The sequence below is a fragment of the Humulus lupulus genome, chromosome 2, assembly GCF_963169125.1.
Source record: "Humulus lupulus chromosome 2, drHumLupu1.1, whole genome shotgun sequence".
NCBI lineage: Eukaryota > Viridiplantae > Streptophyta > Magnoliopsida > Rosales > Cannabaceae > Humulus > Humulus lupulus.
Window position 1 is genome coordinate 137,392,275 of NC_084794.1, and position 21,457 is coordinate 137,413,731.

At 35.3% G+C, this 21,457-nt stretch overlaps 1 non-coding gene across 1 annotated transcript; it reads right to left on the reverse strand.

Moving 5' to 3' along the window:
- Positions 1-9,146: 9,146 nt before the first annotated feature.
- On the reverse strand, positions 9,147-9,253 carry LOC133820629 (small nucleolar RNA R71). Its single transcript, XR_009887034.1, has one exon. It is a non-coding gene; the product is annotated as a small nucleolar RNA R71 (small nucleolar RNA).
- Positions 9,254-21,457: the final 12,204 nt, after the last annotated feature.

Sequence of the window (21,457 nt, forward strand, 5' to 3'; positions counted from 1 at the left end):
ATTGATTCACAAAAATCAATATATAGGCATGTCATATAAAACTCATAAATTTTCATCTCAATAATTTATCATTATCTCATAATAAGACAATTCTATAACATGCTTATCATATTACCCAATAATCTACTATATTATTTACATATTAAACACATATAACAAAAACTCAACATATTGAATTATCTTCTAATCTAACCATTATAAAACAAAGGAGATTAGAAAACAATGAATCTCATTTATAAACTTTTCTTCTTCTCATTTCTATCACTATATAAAAACCATTAGATCTTCTAAGAAAACCAAAGAAGAGCATTACCTTATCTTACCATCTTTTCAAAGTTGGATCCTCATATGATCTCCATGGTTTCTCCTTCCATTGAAAAGGAAACTAAGCTTTTGATTGTTAAAGAATATTATTTTATTGCTCAATGGAAAAGTGGAAAAACCAAAAAATACAACTCTATGCAAAAATACAATGGACAAGATAATATTGATTAAATAAATATTACAACTCAATTGCTTCAAAATACAAGTAAATAGAAAGATGTAGAAGAAGAAGATTACAAACTCAATACTATAACAATACAAGTAAATAAGAAAGAACAAGAGGAACAAAAGAATGAAAACACAAACTAACTCTCACACAACCAAAGTGTAGAGTAGTGGGGATCACCAACTTGAACAAGGTTCAAGACCTTTGTCCAAAAGCTTATTTCCCCCTATTCTCTAAGCACTAAGGGATCTCTCTAGGAAATAGCTCTCTGGAATTATCAAGCCTTTTGGTGTATTTTTCAGCCAAGTGCTTTGTGGATGAAAAATGGTGTGTCTTACAAGTGAGCATTAGGCTCCTATTTATAGAGTTTAGAGACACCCTTTGAATTTCAAATTCCACCAACCCCATGGCTGTTACCAATGATTAATTGGGTGTTTTATGGAATTAAAATAGAGATTTGGGAGTTACTTGGCTGTTGGAATCGTTCAAAATTGGATAAAAACCGAAATTATATGAAGCTGTCAGCCATTAGGGCCGCGGCGCTTGTTCTAGGCGCCGCGGCGCTCAGTCAAGTTCAGCCACTAGGGTCGCGGCGCTCAGTTAATTTCAGCAACAATTTTTTTCAGTTTTTTCCAAAACGTTCCAATTTATTCCCACTTGATTTTGTAACTTCCATACACAATATGGGAGTTAAAATCATAACTCTATCAGCCATTTCTCATATGGCTTTATGAAATCCAATCTCAAATGTGTAACATATAATATACACATTATTGGGTAATATTTGGGAGTTACAAATTTGTAACTGATTTTGTAACTCCAAAATATGTCACATTTGGACACACACATGTGTCCAATTTTGTGACTCTCAATAATATGTTACAAGATGTGACAAATCACATTTGTGTGACAAATCACATTTTGTCACATTATTTAATCTAATATTATATTATATGAAATAATATAACACACAGCTGCCGACAAACCAGACCCCGCCATCTGAGGTCCAAAAACGCCGCGAGTGGAGCCCACGCGCTACCGTAGCCCACTGCCCAGTCTCCCATACGTCGATGGGTGCATGCACGTGCGTCGTTCAGCCGCTGTGCTTTCGACTCCGGTTGGTCCCCACGTCCTTCTCGACACTTTTCTGCCCAGTTTGTGTTCTTCTCCGGTCATTTTCAAATATGTTTTTGTTCTGATCTTGTGTTTAGAAAGTTCCTTTTCTTGGCTTTGTTTAAATGTTTTCTCCATATTTGCTTTTGAGGTTATGGCTGAGACAAAATCCGTCGTATCTGATGTGGTTCCCGTGAAGTCTAAACTCGCGGACCATAAACTGAATGGTTCAAATTATTTGGATTCGAGTAAGACTATCCGGCTTTATTTATGAAGTATCAACAAAGATGACCATTTGACTGATGATCCTCCTAAAGACAAAGGTGATTCGAAACAAGCATGGCTCAAGGAGGATGCTCGCTTATTCCTTCAGATTCGAAATTCCATTAATGGTGAGGTAATTGGTTTGATCAATCATTGTGAGTTTGTTAAAGAACTAATGGATTATTTAGAATTTTTGTATTCTGGAAAAGGGAATCTCTCCCGCATGTATGAAGTTTGCAAAGCCTTTTACCGTGTGGACAAACAAGACCAGTCCCTCATAAACTATTTTATGACGTTCAAGAAGACGTATGAGGAGCTTAATATGTTGCTGCCTTTTAGTCCTGATGTGAAGGTTCAACAATGCCAACGGGAGAAGATGGCTATTATGAGTTTTTTGGCTGGCCTTTCGTCTGATTTTGAGTCTGCTAAGTCACAAACTTCTCCGGTTCTAAGATCTCCTCTCTCAAAGATGTCTTTAGTCGCCTTTTACGCACAGAAAGTCCTCCACATGCTCCAGTTAGTGGTGCTTTAGTCGGTCGAAATAGTACTTATGCTCCTGGGAGATCAAATAATCATACTGGCAACAAGGGAGGTGGCTCGTACGGATTTGAAACTCGAACGTCGAACTCTGGAACCATTATGTGCAACCACTGTAAAAAGCCAGGCCATACGAAGTTTGAGTATCAAAAGCTTCAGTACAAAAATAAGCAAAAACACTTGGCCAACGTTGCCTCTACTGATGATACCTCTGAAAAATCAGTCCTTATTTCTACCGATGAATTTGCCAAGTTCTCACAATATTAGGAATCACTCAAGCCTTCATCTTCTTCTTTCACTGCTATTGCTAATTCAGGTTAATCCAATGCGTGTCATCTTTCCTCATCCTCCAAATGGATCATTGATTCTGGTGCCACAGATCATATGACAGGTTATTCTAATCTCTGTTCCACTTTTCAATCACATGCTTCCACTCATACCGTTACTTTAGCTGACGGGTCGTCATCTTGTGTTCGTGGATCTGGCACTATCAATCCTACCCCTTTGCTTTCTTTGTCCTCTGTCTTACAATTACCTAGTTTATCCTTCAATTTGCTTTCTGTTAGTCAACTCACTCGTAATCTTAACTGTTGCATCTCATTTTTTCCATTATTATTTTTTATTTCAGGATCTTATGACGAAGAAGATTATTGGTAAAGGACATGAGTCCGGAGGCCTCTATGTTCTTGATCCACTGCCATCAACTTCTATTGCTTGCTCTAGTGTCACTTCCACTTTCGAGGCTCATTGTCGATTGGGTCACCCATCTCTTACTTTGCTCAAGAAGCTTTGTCCTCAGTATAGTAAGGTGTCTTCGTTAGATTGTGAGTCGTGTCAATTTTCCAAACACCATCGTCTTAGTTCGAGTCCTAGAATTAATAAATGTGCTAGTGTCCCTTTTTAATTAGTTCATTCTGATGTTTGGGGTCCTTCACCTATTTTTTCTAAACCTGTATTCAGATATTTTGTTACTTTTGTGGATGATTATTCTCGTGTAACTTGGTTATTCTTAATGAAAAATCGTTCTGAGTTTTTTTCTATATTTTGTGCATTTTGTGCTGAGATCAAAACTCAATTCAATGTTTCTATTCATACTTTGCGAAGTGATAATGCCAAAGAATATACATCACATTTATTTCACTCATACATGGTTCAGAATGGTATGCTTCATGAAACTTCTTGTGTTGATACTGCATCTCAAAATGGCGTCGCATAACGTAAAAATAGACATCTTGAAACTGCATGAGCCCTCTTATTTCAAATGAATATTCCTAAACTTTTTTGGGCCGATGCCGTTTCTACAGCATGTTTTCTCATTAATCGCATGCCATCTTCCGTTCTTAATGGTGAGATTCCTTATAAGGTCCTTTTTCCCAATAAGTCATTGTTTCTAGTTAATCTTAAGATATTTGGTAGTACTTGTTTCGTTCGAGATGTTCGTCCGCAAGTCACTAAATTATATTCAAAGTCATTAAAATGTGTATTCCTTGGTTATTCTCATCTTCAGAAAGGGTATAGGTGTTATTGTCCCAGTCTTAACAAATATCTCTTCTCAATTGATGTTACCTTCATGGAAGACACACCTTACTTTCCATCCACACCTATTTCTACTAGTCAGGGGGAGGATGATGATTTGTTGGTATACTCTATCACATCTTCTGATCCTGTCTCAGCCACAAACATAGCTCCAATCAGGCCTCCTATTACGCAAGTCTACTACAGGTGTCCACCTCCTGATTCATGTCCTGCACCTGCTCCTTCGTCATCAGATCCGGTCCAAAATGATGATCTTCCTATTGCCTTGAGCAAAGGTAAATGTCAGTGCACTTACCCTATTTCTTCTTTTGTTTCTTATAATCACTTGTCATCTTTGTCTTGTTCTTTTATTGCTTCTCTTGATTCTGACCCTATTCCTAAAACGGTTCGTGAATCCATATCTCATCCTGGTTGGCATAATGCAATGATAGAGGAGATGAATGCTTTAGATGACAATGGTACTTGGGATTTGGTCAATTTACCTTTAGGGAAACGGACTATTGGATGCAAATGGGTATTTGCCGTTAAGGTTAATCTGGATGGGTCAGTTGCTCAATTGAAAGCTCGTCTTGTCGCTAAGGGCTATGCTCAAACTTATGGAGTGGATTATTTTGACACTTTTTCCCCGGTTGCGAAATTGACATTTGTTCGATTGTTCATTTCAATGGCAGCAACTCATCACTGGCCTTTGCATCAACTTGATATAAAGAATGTGTTTCTTCATGGTGATCTTCAGGAGGAGGTGTATATGGAGCAACCTCCTGGTTTTGTTGCTCAGGGGGAGTATGGCCGAGTTTTTCATCTTTGAAAGTCTTTGTATGGTTTGAAACAGAGTCCCCAGGCTTGGTTTGGTAAATTTAGTTAGGCTGTTGAAAATTTTGGCATGATGAAAAGTAAGTTAGATCATTCTGTGTTCCACAAACAATTAGAATTTGGTATCATTTTGTTAGTTGTGTATGTGGATGATATTATGATTACTGGAAGTGATACTGTGGAAATCTTATCTCTCAAGTCTTTTCTTCCTACTCAGTTTTATACAAAGGACTTAGGGATGCTAAAGTATTTCTTGGGTGTTGAAGTCACAAGGAGTAAGAAAGGTATTTTTTTGTCTTAGAGAAAGTATGTTCTTGACTTGTTAACTGAGACAGGAAAATTGGGAGCAAAGCCTTGTAGTGCTCCAATGACACCGAACATGCACCTTACAAAAGATGGAGAACTATTTGAGGATTCTGAGAGATATTGAAGGTTGGTTGGAAAGCTGAATTACCTTACTGTGACTAGTCCACATATTACATATTCAGTGAGTGTTGTCGGCCAGTTTATGACATCCCTAACAATTCATCATTGGGCAGCGTTAGAGCAAATTTTGTGTTATTTGAAGGGAGCACCAGGACAAGGTATCTTATATGCAAATCATGATCACTCTCATATTGAATGTTTTTCAGATGCAGATTGGGCAGGTTCCAAAATGGATAGAAGATCCACTTCAGGTTATTGTGTTTTCGTTGGTGGAAATTTGGCTTTTTGGAAGAGTAAGAAGCAGAATGTTGTGTCAAGATCCAGTGCATAATAAAAATATAGGGCTATGGCCCAATCTGTGTGCGAGATAATATGGATTTATCAGCTCTTCACTGAAGTAGGTCTTAAAACTTCAGTACCCGCAAAATTATGGTGTGATAATCAAGCTGTCCTTCATATTGCATCCAATATGAAATTGATTGTCATTTTGTCCATGAGAAAATTCAGCAAGGTTTGATTTCTACTGGGTATGTGAAGACAGGAGAACAATGAGGAGATCTCTTCTCAAAAGCGTTGAATGGGGTTCGGGTTGATTATCTTTGTAACAAGCTGGGCATGATTAATATTTATGCTCCAGCTTGAGGGGGAGTGTTACAGCATGTATATAGTTGTCAATTAGTTATTAATTAGATTAATTGTAGAGATCCTAATTTACATAGTTTCCTGAGATAGCTATACTAGTTTGTATATAAATATGTAACATTTTTCAATGAAAAGTAAGTGAATACAATTCTTTTCACCTCAGATAACAATGGAAAAAAGTCTCTTTAAAATAAAAGATATAAAATATATATGTTTGATTAATTTAGACCTTAGTCCTTATATGTGAAAAAATGCATTTTCCCACACTTTTAAAAATGTAATTTCTTATTCTTATTAATGCAGTTTTTATTTATTTATTAATTACTATTATTTGTAAATAATTAATTAAGTAGAGCTATTTTTAAAATGGGAATAAGAAATTTATTTAAGTAAATGGGAGTATAAATTGTACTGTCCAACTTATTTTTAAAATTTATGACTTAGATGTATGATTAGTGCTCAAAAATATCATTTTACTGGTTTTAAAAGTTTAAAATAAATTAACTTTTAATTAATATTTTCATGGATTTATTGCAATATATTTTATGGGGAATTCTTCTATAGGGGCTTCACTTTAAGCCCTATCGGTAGGGCTTTTAGTGTTTCTCGACCTGTGAACAGTTTTTGGCGCGACTTTTTTTTATGACCGTGTATATTGTAGCTATTTAGAGCATCCTGCAAATTTTCATAAAATTCCGAATAGTTTACAGTACCGAAAACTAGGTTCAAACATGTTGTTGCACACGTGACTAATTTTTTTTATGCGAGTGGAAAACAACATGTTTGAACCTAGTTTTAGATACTGTAAACTATTCGGAATTTTCTAAAAATTTGCAAGATGCTCTAAATAGCTACAATATACATGGTCATAAAAATAAGTCGCGCCGAAAACTGTTCACAGGTCGAGAAACACTGAAAGCCCTACCGATAGGGCTTAAAGTAAAGCACCTGTAGAAGAATTGTCCTATATTTTATATTTGAAAATATTAATTTTAATTTAATTTGTGTTCAATTTTAAGGAAATAAATTTATTTTAATACAAAGAAAAAGAAAGAATAAAAAAATGGCATTTTCGACAAATTGTAGGAAGCCCAAGTGAAAATGAGGCCTGAATCAGGCCCATTCCGGCCCAGCTTCCCTTCCACTCCAGCCGAGCCACTCAAGCCACTCCAGCCTAAAACGCCTAAGCCACGCGAACCAAGCTGAAACCCCTACCAACCGAACTGCCATGCCGCTTGCCACCTGTAGCCACTTCACTTGCCATGCCTGACACAGCGGGCCCCACTCCGGCTAACGCACTCCTTGCTGAGCCACTCTAGAGACACCATTTGTTCCACTCACCTGGGAGCTGTCCCCCACGCCCCAACACCATCTCTGCCGAGCCAACCAGCGCAAGACACGTGTCAAACGTGTCTCCCTCATTACTGCAACTTGTGTCCCACTTCCATCAATATTTGTAGCCATGTTTCCCACTCTTTTGTACACAATTTTACACATATTGGGTCTTATTTTCACTATAAATAAAGAGTCAAATGTAGGGAAAAATCATTCAATGGTGGAAACAAAAGTGGAGAGTAGAGTTAGAGAGAAATACACTTATTTCCTTTTTTTTTTAATTTCTTTTGTACTTTTTGAGTGGAAACAATGCTTATTTTAGGTTAAATTCTCTTGAGGAAAGGCTAGAGCGAAGTTCATGTTTTACATTATAATGTTAATATATTGATTCTTTTTTGTTCTTCATTTCTATATATTTGTTTCAATTAAAATTATTGGTGTCTTTTACATATGTCTAGTCATGCTCTTCTTATGTAATTTAGGCTCTTGATTTAATTTAGGATATTTATTATATTATATGATTTTTACTGCATTCTGCCATTGGTATTTTGTCGCTCTAAGGTATATAATATGATAAGTTTTTAAAATTAGAAGTTAGTATAATTTAATTAAGAACATATTTTTAGGTGAGCTTTATTATATGTATTTGCCAACTATAATTAATGGTGTAGAATTATAATTGAGTAGAATGAATCAAATTTATTAAAATATAGATATGTTTGCATGAATGAAACTTGTGCCTTCCATATTTTATTTCAAATTCTAATTCTTTAATTTAGTTTATTTACTATTTAAAAATTATTTTTTTTGAAGTTACACTATTTCTAAGTTCATTATTTCTAATTTACTAATATTTCTTTTTACTTGTATTTTACCTCTCTTTGGATACGACATAGCCTGATTACTACTGTGAGCGCTTAGGAGTTTCTTGGGCGATGTCAATTTTTGGCACCGTTGCCGGGGAGGTAATTTTACAATTAAAGGTTTGCATAGTGAATTATTTTTATTTTAGAAAAAATATATAATTTTTTTAAGTTTTTTTTCCCACTAATTTTCATTTTTAGTTTCTTTTCATTTATTCATGTTTGTTATTATTTTATTTTATTTATTTATTTTCTCTTACTTTCAGATTTAGGATTTTATTTTCTAGATTTAGGCTTTTTTAAAAAAAAAGCATAAAACTTTGAATCAAAAAATTTTAAAGCATAAAAAAAACAAATTATTGAGAACATTTGTGTAATTTTGGAAATCAGTAAAAACCAAATTTGTTTTGTCTTAGAAAAATTGGTTGTTAAATAAGGTTTGTATTAATGTTACCCTCCAACCTTTTCTAAGAACCTCCGAGAGTTCTAGAAAAGCTCTTGGGCCTAAAATGGTACCTTGGCAGCCTTCCTAATTGGCCTAAGAACATTTTTTGTGTATATTTATTACACTATTAGACACTTACGCTTATAATACTTACAAAAAAAATATTACTCCACGAAAGAGAGACGCACTAGGGAGATTCGTGAGACAACAAGTAGAAGCTTTAGAGAAATCTCCTATTTCATCATCTTCTTCCATTCTTTCACATTCACCCAATTCATCAAGACTTCCTAAACCACCCACGATAGCTCATCAAGATGAAGTCCAACCAATAACGCTACAAGATTATTTACATCCTACATGTACAACCACACCTTCATGCATAATATATCCCAACAATATTCCGAATTTTGATTTCAAACACGGGATGATTAACCTCTTACCAACCTTCCATGGTTTGGAAAATGACAGTCCGTTCGTGCATATATGGGAATTCAAAGAGGTGGTGCCTACATTCAAAAACTGAGCTGATGTCACCAACATTGTGAGATTGAAGTTCTTTCCTTTCTCTCTCAAAGACAAAGCAAAAAGCTTGTTGTATTCCCTAAGGCCTAGATCTATCAAAAAATGGGACGAAATGACAAAAGCATTCTTCGCAAAATATTTTCCACCCTATAAGACTAGCAACCTTAAGAGGAAAATCTCTACCTTCATCTAGAAAGACCATGAAACTTTCCATCAGGTCTGGGAGAGGTTTAGAGATTTGATAAATCAATGGCCACATCATGGATACGAAAGCTGGCGTCTGGTCAACTATTTCTATGATGGTCTAACAACCGGACAAAGATAATTGGTACAAATGATGTGCAATGGTGAATTTCTTCAAAAAGATCCCAAGTACCTCGACGATCTCACTGAAAAGTCCTACACATGGAATGGACCGAGTCCGATGGACAAGCCACGATCAACAAGAATCTACCAATTGAGGGAAGATGACAATATCAAAATCCACATTGAATCATTGAGAAAACAATTCGAGGCTTTCAAAACTCAAAAAGGTAAAGGAATCCACATGGTCGCAAAAGTCGAGATACGAGATCCATGCTTCATCTGTGGAGGGACGTAACATCAACTGGAAGAGTGCCCTGCTCTTGGTGAGTTAAGAGGAGGAAATGAGGAACGATGCAATGCTTTAAGTAATTACAAAAAAGCCTTATAACCCTTTCTTAAACACTTATAATCCCTGTTGGCGCAACCATCTAAATTTCAGCTGGAAGGATTCAAACAAAGCATCTGGGTGCCAATGGAGGCCTGAGCAGCAACAACCACCAAAAGCGTACATTGCTCCTCAAAATAACACGTAGTCAAGGAATTCTCTTGAGCATACCTTGAAAATGCTTGTAGAAACACAAATAGCCTCAACTCAAGAGCTCATATCTTGTCTCACACAAATGGTGGAGGAAATGAAAGACATAAAAAGCCAAATGACAAAGTTAGACACTACTTTGACAATTCAAGAGCATTGTAGGCTTCTCACTCAACCTCTAATCTATCAAAAAGGGCAACACATGGCACAAACCTCCTCTTCTACAGATACAAATCTCAAAGAGGTTAATGCCATCACTACTCAAAGTGGTCAAAGTACAGTTTCATTGTTAACTAAGACAACGAGTATGTCAATGTCTGCTCTAGATGATGATGTGCCAATAAGCATTCCAGTAAAGACACCATTTCCTCAAGCTTTGAAATCCACTTGAAAAGGTATTGCAAAATCATGGTGAAATCCTAGACCTTTCAACACAAGTGAAGATCAACTTACTATTGTTGCATGTGATCAAACAAGTGCCAGCTTATGCCAAGGTTATCAAGGATTTGTGCACCGTTAAAAGAAAGCACCATGTCAAGAAAAATGCGTTCATGGCAGAAAAAGCTAGTGTGGTAATTGACTACAAGACACCGCCTAAGTACAAAGATCTTGGTTGTCCCACCATCTCATTTCAAATTGGGGAACAGGAATTTGGTCAAGCACTTCTAGACTTAGGAGCAAGTAAATCTCATGCCATATTCAATATACTTGCAATTAGGTCTAGGAGAACTCAAGCCCACATCTGTGGTGCTACAACTGGCCGGTCGATCACTCAAGAAACCTTAGGGAATAGTTGAAGACGTTCAGATTCAAATTGAAAATTTCTATTACCCCATTGATTTTCTCATCTTGGACACTCAATCTGAAGTGAGTATAGAGTCCAAAATTCCCATCATTCTCGGTAGACCTTTCCTTGCAACAGCAAATGCACTCATTAACTGTAGGAATGGTCTCATGAAAATCTCTTTCGGGAACATGACTCTAGAAATGAATGTTTTCTGCATTGGCAAACAACCACCTGATAATGATGAGTGTTTCCAATCATATCTGATCGATACACTCATTTAAGAAGATGTCAAATTGAAATACACTTCTAATCATTTTAATCACCTCTTCCAAAATTTTGAAAGTTTTGAGCCCAGCGAGTCTGAAATCAACCCTGAAAACATCAAACACTCACAAGCTAGAAGAACCATGTTTTGGAATCCAATCTTTGAGGAACTCCCTCAAGATCGAGAAACACCAAAACCCTCCACTAAAGAAGCTCCTCAACCAAAGTTGGCCTAACTTCTTGATGGCCTTAAGCATGTTTCCCTGGGAGCTGGCAACACTTTTCCTGTCATAATATCTTCCAAGATCAACGCCACACAAGAGCACCAACTCATCAATGTGTTGCAAGAACAAAGATGGGGCTATACCATGTCGTGACCCTCAAAGAAGATTAAACCCAACGATGAAGGAAGTAGTTAAGACTGAAGCCTTGAAACTTATTGATTCTGGAATAATCTATCCTGTTGGTGATAGTAAATGGGTTAGCCCAACTCAGGTTGCTCCCAAGAAATCATAAATAAAAGTGGTACACAACGAGCTGCCATGTTGCCTGCCACGCTTGACACACCTGCAGCCACTCCACCTACCACGCCTAACGCAGCGGGCCACACTCTGCCTGACGCACTCCATGGAGAGCCACTCAAGAGACGCCACTTGTCCCACTCGCTTGGTAGTTGTCACCCACGCCCCAACACCATCTCTGCCGAGCCAACCGGCATAAGACACTTGTTAAACGTGTCTCCCTCATTACTGCAGCTTGTGTCCCACTTCCATCAGTTTTTGTAGCTATTTTTCCCACTCTTTTGTACACGATTTTACATATTTTGGGTCCTATTTCCACTATAAATAGAGAGCCAAATGTAGGGAAAAAAATCATCAAATGGTGGAAACAAAAGTAGAGAGTAGAGTTAGCGAGAAATACACTTATTTCGTATTTTTTTTCTTTCATGTCTTTTATAGTTTTTGAGTGGAAACAATGCCTATTTTAGGATAAATTCTCTTGTGGAAAGGCTAGAGTGAAGTTCATGTTTCACATTATAATTTTAATATATTGATTCTTTTCTATTCTTCATTTCTATATATTTGTTTCAATTAAGTTGATTTTCTTCTAATTTTTATTCTAAGTTTATTGGTGCCTTTTACATAAGTCTAGTCATGCTCTTCTTATGTAATTTAGGCTCTTGATTTAATTTAGGATATTTATTATATTATATGCATTTTACTACATTCTGTCATTGGTATTTTGTCACTCTAAGGTATATAATATGATAGGTTCTCAAAATTAGAAGTTAGCATAATTCAATTAAGAACCTATTTTAAGGTGAGGTTTATTATATGAGTAATGATATGTGCACCCAAGATATGCATCCAAACATTATACACAGTGATGTATCTCTATTTTTTAAAATAATGGGTCCCAGTTTTAATAAATGTGATTGGCTAAGCTAAACTGCCACATCACTGTGTGTAATGTTTGAGTGTATATTTTGGGTGCACATATCATTATTCTTATTATATATATTTTCCAACTATAATTAATGTGTAGAACTATAGTTGAGTAGAATGAATCAAATTTATAAAAATGGTAAATGAAGTATGTTGCTGAATTTTGTTTGAAAATGGCAAGGAATAAGCATGTAGAAATTATCGTTTTAAAACATTAAAGTTTAAGAACGCTCTCACATATGCATGTCGCATGCAAATGCATTTTTACGTTCAAATATATGCCTATTGTTTAAACACATGACTTTTACTTTGTAACCATGAAGGGTTAATAGGTATAATTAACATTATTGTTTTACGATTTTATGTGGAAATGTTGTATTTTTGCAATTATTGAGCAATTTATTCCACGCGTGCGTGGCCCATGCACACGTGGGGTTGTGTGTTGGGCATGAGTAGTCTTATGTGATTCTAAGAAATGAACGTTTGGTTATGATTATAGGCTCGTTGTGATGTATTGTCATTTTTGCTTTGCTCGAACCTGAGGTAAGGATGTTAGATAGAATTTTCATGTTTATGCTATGAAATGGTAAGACTTGTAAGTACAAGAAATAATGTACTATGTAAATGATGATGTTATGTTTTGATGATAGACCAAGTGATATGGAAAGGTAGAATTCTATCTTGATATGTTATGATAAGTAATATGCAGCATGTATTTTCTTTGCTTTAATGTGAACAGGATTACATGTGTTTGTATGATGAATGAAAAGATAAGGTTGCTAGCATGTTGAACGCAATGCAACAAAGGAGTTACTAAGGATATGATGTAACTCAAAGGGCGGACGTGCCGAGGTTATTTAAGGACCTGAGATCCTGTTTACCTCATAGAGGAGGTTTTACCAGTCCAGTTATATTGGTTACCTCAAAAATGTGACAAGGACAACAGAGGTGCCATGATCACAAAGAGTATGCTTATGTTGTATGTATGTGATGTATGACTATGTTTCATTTATGATTATGAAATATGACCTGTTATATTGTACATGTATTTCTTGTCTTTTCTTTGATTTTGTTGTACTTCCTTACTGGGCTTTTAGCTCACCTCCTTAGTTTCCTCCTTTTAGGTAATAAATAGGATTTCTCTCTAGCACGCACAGTGATGTGAGGGGTTTCGACGTCTGAGTATGGATGGGGTGAGGGTTTCTTATGAGCGAACAAACGATCAATATGAGCGCCGAGATTTAAAGAACTTATGTTGTGAATTTTATTTCCAATTACGATAGTGGGACTTAATTTTTCTAAATATTGCATAAAGACACATTATTTTATTTTTAACTATTGGGCCCAAACTTGCATGTTTTATCAAGGCCCCACTGAGTTTTTCCTGAAAGTGGTATTTTTCTATTACGACAGTGTGTATTGCGTGGGGGTTTCCTGTGAACAAATAAACGATCAACATAAGCGTCGAGATTTAAGGAAACTTTGTTATGGACTTTATTTTTAAATACTCCAGTGGGACTTAAACTTTTATTTTTCTTTAAACATTGCATATGAATAATTTATTTTTATTTTAAACTATTGGGCCCAAACATGCATGTGTTTATCAAGGCACCACTGAGTTAATTTTTTAAGTGGTAATTTTCTAATTATCTATGAGATAATTGACGTTTTTACAAAATAATATAATAGGGCGCTTTACACAGTGACAGGTGTGGGGCTCGGGGAGGAGGCGATTGATGGGGAGGTTTTGGTGGTAGGGGAAGTGGGTGGGAGGGGCTCGGTGTATGGGTCTCGGCAATGGGTGTGGGGCTCGGGTTCTGTCGACGTGGAGGGCCTCGGGGGGAAGGCAGTCGGTGTGGGGGCTCAGTGGTTGTGGCGGTGGGTGGGATGGGCTTGGTGGTGGGAAGAAAATGCGGAGGGAGAAGGAAAAAAGGAAGAAAAAGAAAAAAAAAATGGGGGAGGAGGCAGACTGGGCCTCTGATATCATTAACACTTTTTCCAGTGAGTTTAGGCTCGTCGAAAAAAGTATAATGCTCACCGGTAAAAGTCTCCATTTAAACCTTAAATCAAAATGACATGTTTTGTTTAGTGAAACCTTTTTTTGATGTGCAATGCACTTTTCACGGCGCATAATGGCTCACCAGCAAAATTCCGTGAGACCCTTGCCGGCGAGGTTCACCTACCTCACCAGAAAAAGGTTCAATGTGTTAATTGAGGCAGATGAGACTTTTGTCGTCGCTTTATATCATTGGGAAAAGTTTTCTCTCTGGCAAAAGTTGCATTAACCCTAAAATATATTACTGATATTTGTAACTTCAAAGATCTGATAGATAATTGTATGGTTCATTCAGTTCAAAAATACTCATCAATTCATAGGGTTGGAGTTGATCAGAAATTTATGGTGAGATCGAGATCAAATATTAGAAATCAAAACACTTTAACATTCAACATTCAATAAGAATAGTGGTACTTACTTTTATTGTTGATATTTAAACACTCGAAACTCAATCAAACCATTTATTACGTTTTATCTAACTAATAATTCGCTAACGTTGGAAGAAGTTACTAATTCGTAGTTTGATTAACAAAGTTACACACATATCATAACACTTTAAGTGCTAACAGTTAATAAGAACACTTATTAATGTTAGAGAATATCTATCTTAAAACACTATACGTATAATCAAACCATTGATTAGTTATAAAATAACATTTAATTAGAAAATGTTACTACAAACTATGATACCATGGTGTGATCAGCACCGATCAAACCAGTTTAACTTCAAATAATTAAGAAAATACTATTAATAAGTTTATATGTTAATCTCAGAACAATCTGGAAGAAATTGATATTTCCAAACTCAAAACATATAAAACGATGCAAGTTAAACGAAAAATAATGTCTACAAGTTCAAAAAAAAAATTGATAATTCAAACTAAAAAACTTTTGCCGGCGCAAAATAATATTTTTCCTAACGAGGTTAAGACAATTTCTAGTGAATGTTGGAGACTTTTCTCGACAATATACACATTTTCCCCACCAAAATTTTACACAAAACTCCCACTTAAAATTTGATTACCCTTTGTCACCGCGTTTGGTAAACAGCGTTGGCAAAACAATCTTTCACCGACGACAAAAAGCGCCGATATAAAATCGGCCTTCCCCCGGTGAGTATCGATAAACGCATCGACAAAAGTGAACTTTTTCTGATGAAACAGTGAGACACTAGTACAAAATACTCTTTACAAGTCACATTTTTAGGACACACACCTAAATGTAAGTCCTAAAAAATTTCTCTAGAGATTTTAGGACTCTAATTGAGAATCCTTAAAAATCACATTTTAGGACTCGCGATGAGTATCTTAAAAACATATGTGAGTCCTAAAAAACCTGAATAGAAAATTTAAGAGTGGTGATGTAATGCCCCAACTCCAGGGACCGTTACGGTGCACATTGCAAACAGTGCTAAACTCGTTAATCGAGTCACTTTGAGGTTCTGTTGTGACTGACAAGCAAGTCACTATGGGGCTCGGTTCCCATAGTCGTGTAACGAAACTGTTACCTAGCCTTTCCTGCAATGGCTCTAATCAGATGAATGACTGATGGGTAGTCACTAGCTTAAACAAATGAGTGACTGTTGGGTAAGTCACTAGCTTGAACAGATGAGAGACTGAAGGGTAAGTCTTTAACTCAATAGATGAGTGACTGATGGGTAAGTCACACAAGCGCTTTTAGTTTTCACCAAACTTCAGGTCGGTCCGCCATTAATGCTCTTGTTGAGTCATCTAATGCAGAATGTCGATTAGATCTAATCTTTTATCGGCCCAGCGTTCATGACGCTTATGCCGTTACTTGCTCCCAGGTCGGTAACACACAACCAATGCCAAATCTGAGTGATCAGGGCCATGCACAAGTAAGCAATGCTACCAACATATATCATATGTCTAATATCCAAATACAGGACATTCAGCATGCTTACTCAACAATACTAGCACAATTAAAATCATGCATACACACAGAGGCTCAAGCTCTGAACAATCTCATATTCAATATTCATAGCATGCCCTAATCATATATTTCTCGTGCACCACATGCATCACACTTAATCATCCAGCATGCCTCAATAATAACCATATGCAAATGAGCAAGATTTCTAAGCATTCAATATGCTATCAATGTTTACCTTTAAACATCCAACATGCATCAAGAATAACCATGCATGTCACATATGGGGTGCAGTTTTCTTACCTTTGGTCCAAGCACAGGTTACCAATAAACGAGCCACAAGCACGACCCTGATTCCAAGTCTCTAGTGATAACTTAGGCACAACCATAATATAAAACCTCATCAAAATGAGTAGATAAATACTTCCAAACCCAACCCAATCCTCTGGGACATCAAATCCCACTCAACTAAGTAGTAGGATCGATCCCAGGCCCTTAGAGTTAAGTTTCCATCACAAAAACACACTTTTGGGCAACTTTTCCCTTAAGGGTCGCGGCCCTCCAAGGACCATGCCGCGGCCCGCCCCCCTGGCAGAGCCTCCTCCACCTTCATCAAACTAGGGTCGCGGCCCAACTTCGCACCAGCCACTTTTCTTCGTTTTTCCACTTTTAAAATCTTCCAAAAACCTATCCAAACATTTCCAAATCCCAAAATCAAAGTTCCCAAACATCTCCATGATCCAAAACCCATAAAACCCAAGTCTCAATTCAATCAAAAACTCATCAAAACACAAAATCTAATTCAAGCTTAAAAACTTTTAAAAACTTGAATTACCTCCAATTGAGTTGTTTCTAACTAAATCCTTCGGTTAATAAGCTTCTAATCTTTCCTAGGATCACTATACCTCGATCCTCGCTTGAATCCAAGTCCTAGAACTCAAGTTACCTTCGAAAATGCAATCGGGAGACGAAAAGGAACTTAGAGGAAGAGAGAACGTACAGAACGTTCTTTTTATTCTTTTAAAAGGTTACTTCAAGCTTAAGTAGTCTCAACCTCATCCTAACACTCGGAGTCCCGAAAACACCCCCAGGGACAAAATAGTCAAAACCTCCAGAATTTCCCCATGATCTTACTAACTCCCAATTTATCACCAAATATTAATTCCCATTACCCAATAACCCGGTAATGCTCTAAATACCCCTTGACTCACTCCGAGTCAAGAATAAATCCCGTTGTGACTTTCCCACTAGCTTACCTCCTAGGATCGTCTTGTGCTGAGTAACTCTAGCATAACCAAACAATAATAAAGCACCACACACATATCACATATATGCCAAATATGCCCAAAATGGCCAAAATATGAAAATCACCAAATTACTCAGAAGTGAGTCCACATGCATATTTAATACACCTAAACATGCATATTATCAATTAATAACATAATAAAGCAATAATGGCCCTCCCAGCCTCCTAATCAAAGTCCTAAACCTTATTAAGAAATTTAGGGCATTACAGGTGACTTTTAAGGGCTCACTTTGGGTGTCCTAAAATCTCTTTCAGGACACCCAAAGTGAGCCCTATTTTTTTTTTAATTAAAATTGGGTGAAAAAACTATAAGTGGGTTGAATTGGGGGCTGCTTATACCATTTTCTCAGCAAGCAAGAGAAAAAAAAAAAAGAACCTTCGAATTAGGGCTTAGGGTTTTCAACGAAAACTTTGGGCTGGTGAAGGCGACGGCGCAATGGATTTGATGGTAGTGAAGGCAACATTGGTGGCTGGGGTTTGAGGGCGTCAACGCCGGCAACAGTAGCATGCTGGGTTCTCGGCAGTTGGAGGGTTCTCGGCACCCTTGGGCTTCTCTTCTCCAGTAGCGGCACTTGGGCTTCTCGGCTCCGGCAACGGCATTGGGGTCTTTGCTCTGGTGGCGGTAATGTCTCTCTAGCACAGGTGAGTCTTTCATAAATTTATATGAGGAAGAAATTGTTTGATAGAATCTAGATATATGATGAAATCTAAGTTCGTTTCCATGTTTGGGTCTTAATTTTACTTTTGATAAAATCTGACTGTTAATAGGACTAAATATATATGTTCATAGAGTGTTCCAAGTACTAATTAGTTAAGATTAAGACTTAGTTGAACTGAGCTTACAATTTTCCTAACAAGAGACTTTATTTTTTTATTTTTTAATGTTAATTAGATGTGCTTGGTATGTAAATTATTAAACTTGTAGAATGTAGGCAGGTGGAGCTATTCTTGGATCCATTGTTGGAGGATCTGATGTTGAAAACGTGAATGGTGCGCACAAGAGGTAGCCACGAGAAGTGTTTTAGGTCCCAACTTTTCTAACTTGTGCAAATAATTTACTTAAGAGATTACTAAACTTTTTGAATTATGATATTATGTATTACATACTTCCAACAAGCAATTAGTAGCTTTAGTTGCTAATGATAATCAAATTATGAAGAAAGCATGTTCATTACAAATTATATAGCAACTTTGTAATTTATAGATCACAACAATTATATCATGGTAACATTATTTTGATTGAATAATACATGCTCTTGGTCGTTTTTGTGGTTAGCTTATCCATGTAATATACATAATTGTTTATATAGTTGACAGGAGATGAAGAGAATATAAGGTTTATATTTTCAATCTAATTTTTTATTTTTACCAATTCTAGTTTTGTTGTTTTGCTCCTCTCTCTCTTTATTTAAATATATATATATATATAATTTTTTATATGTTCTCTCTATTTTTGTTTATAGAGTCAAGTGCTTATGATTATCATTAATTTAGCTTTAGTTTTTTTTTTTTTTGCATTTTGATTTCAAATTAATGCAGTTTTTAAATTTTATTTCATCAATCAACAATTCATAGTTAATTTTGCTTATGAAATAGGTGGATCCATTAATATCAGCAAGAATTGGATCTGGAGTATGTTGAGAAAGTAATGCATCTTCTTCATAGGATACTATAGACCTAATTGGTATAAATTATTACCATTATAGTTTTATGCTCTACATTGTGTATCATTATATCATTTTGTCTTGCTTTTCAAATATATATATATGTATATATATATCACTTTATTTTGTTCTCTTAAATCAATTTTTTTTTAATATACTTCATTTTTTAAGGGTGTGGTGCTGATGCCTTGGTGATGTGTTGTGGAAGTGTGTGTGGTGATTATTTTTGAAGAGTTATGCACATGTGGCTCTATTTGAATGCTCATTTATGGTTTTGAAAGCTTTAAGACTAAATGATAAGTTGCAACAACATTTCCATAAGGTAGTTTCTTAGGTCTCTACTTTTCCTCTTCTATTTTGCATTTATACATGATAAGCAGGCCTTACATTTATATAAATATAGGTAGTAGTAATAGTCATGATAAAAAAAATATTGGATTTCACATGACACTTTTGTTTCATCGTTTTCATTACTCAAGATTGAAAGCTTTCTGCAAATGTTGTACGCTAATGTGGTTCATTTATATTATCCTTAAACAGACTTTAGAAATATAAAAGGATAAAAAAAATCATGATTTTGAGAAAATAATAGATATGGTGCAGAACAATTATTGAAAAAAAAACCATTTTTCTTTTCTAAATGAAATGCTTACTTGTATGTCTATCTTGCATGGCTTTGCGTAATATATTGACTCTGTTTTTCTTTCATTAGATTCTTACAGTTACATATTCATCAATTTTGCATTTTCTTTTATGTTTTATTGACATGATGTATTAATAGTTTATTCTATGTTACGTTTCAAAGTTATAAAGGATGGCACGCTTAGTATAGTTAAGTCTTTATGTGTTGTTTTATGGTTCAATATAAATTTCTTAATAGTCATTAGCTTTTTTTTTCTATGTACTCCGTTTTGTTTTATGGTTCAATATAAATTTCTTAATAGCCATTAGCTGTTTTTCTATGTTTTCTATGAGTCCAAAGAATGGTTGGTTTAATTATAATAATGTTGATAATAATGTTTAGGTTAATATTTGAATTGGTCTTAAAGTATTGGGTTGGTAGCAAATTACAAGAGATATGTTGTATTTGATTGATTTATTTTTAAATTAATCTTTTAGAATTTTGAATAACTTTATAATTTTGTTTAAATATCTTAGATATTCATCCGTAGTGAAATAGGTTCTTGGAATTCTATGTGTTGCGGTGATAACGGAATATTGAAAACTTGCATGTCTTAGTGAAGTAGGTTATGAGAATTTTGTGTGCTGCGATGATATATGGATGAAAACATGTGTGTTGTTTGATTTATTTGATTTGTTGATGTTGATTGCGACAGATGGCTAGGCAAGTAAATTAGGGGATATGTTGTCCGATTTTTTGTAGATTTTTTTTATATTTAGTTTAGTTTTGTATGTTTATTTTATTTTCTTAATTTGTATTTTTTATTAAAGCAAATATGCACAATATAGAAAATGCATGCTTATTTTTTTTTACTTTTTGGGGTGATGCTAAGAAAGATTTTATGATATGTTTTTGTATTGGTGGAAAGATGTCATTCAGTGATGATCATCATATGTTTTAAATATGACGTAGGACATAAGTCTAATGGTGTTAAAAATTTATTTTAAGTTTACTACAACTATTTTTTATTCTACTAAAGACTAAAAACTTTGTAATAACAATGTTTTTTTTTAAATGTTTGGTTTTATGTCAAATTAAATATATATATATTGTAAATATGTTCTTTTAAGATTTTGGTTTTTGATGGTTTAATGTGCTTATGGTTGCAGAGAAAATGTAATCAAATGGGTCGTGGAGTTAGGCATTTTTGTTGTAGCAACGTCAATATGATGCTACAACATTAATTTTGAGCAAGCTCTCTCACTTACTTTTGCTGCAACAAAGTTCGTGTAATGCTACAACAAAGTTTCAGTAGACAAGGACATCTCTCCGAGAAATTTAAATTTCTTTTAAAAAAAATTGGCGTTTTTTTAGTATTTTCTTTTCAAATTTCTTTTAAATACATATTAGGCACACAATGAGATATATTTTTTAAATCAAAATGAAAATTGTAGCTGCATTTTTTTTAAAAAAAAATTACGTTTAAGGACATGCAAACGAGTCCTAAAATCTTAATTTAAAGACACTCAATGAGATCTTTTAGGACATGTATTGCGAGTCCTAAAAACATTCTTTTAGGACTTGCGAAGAGAGTCC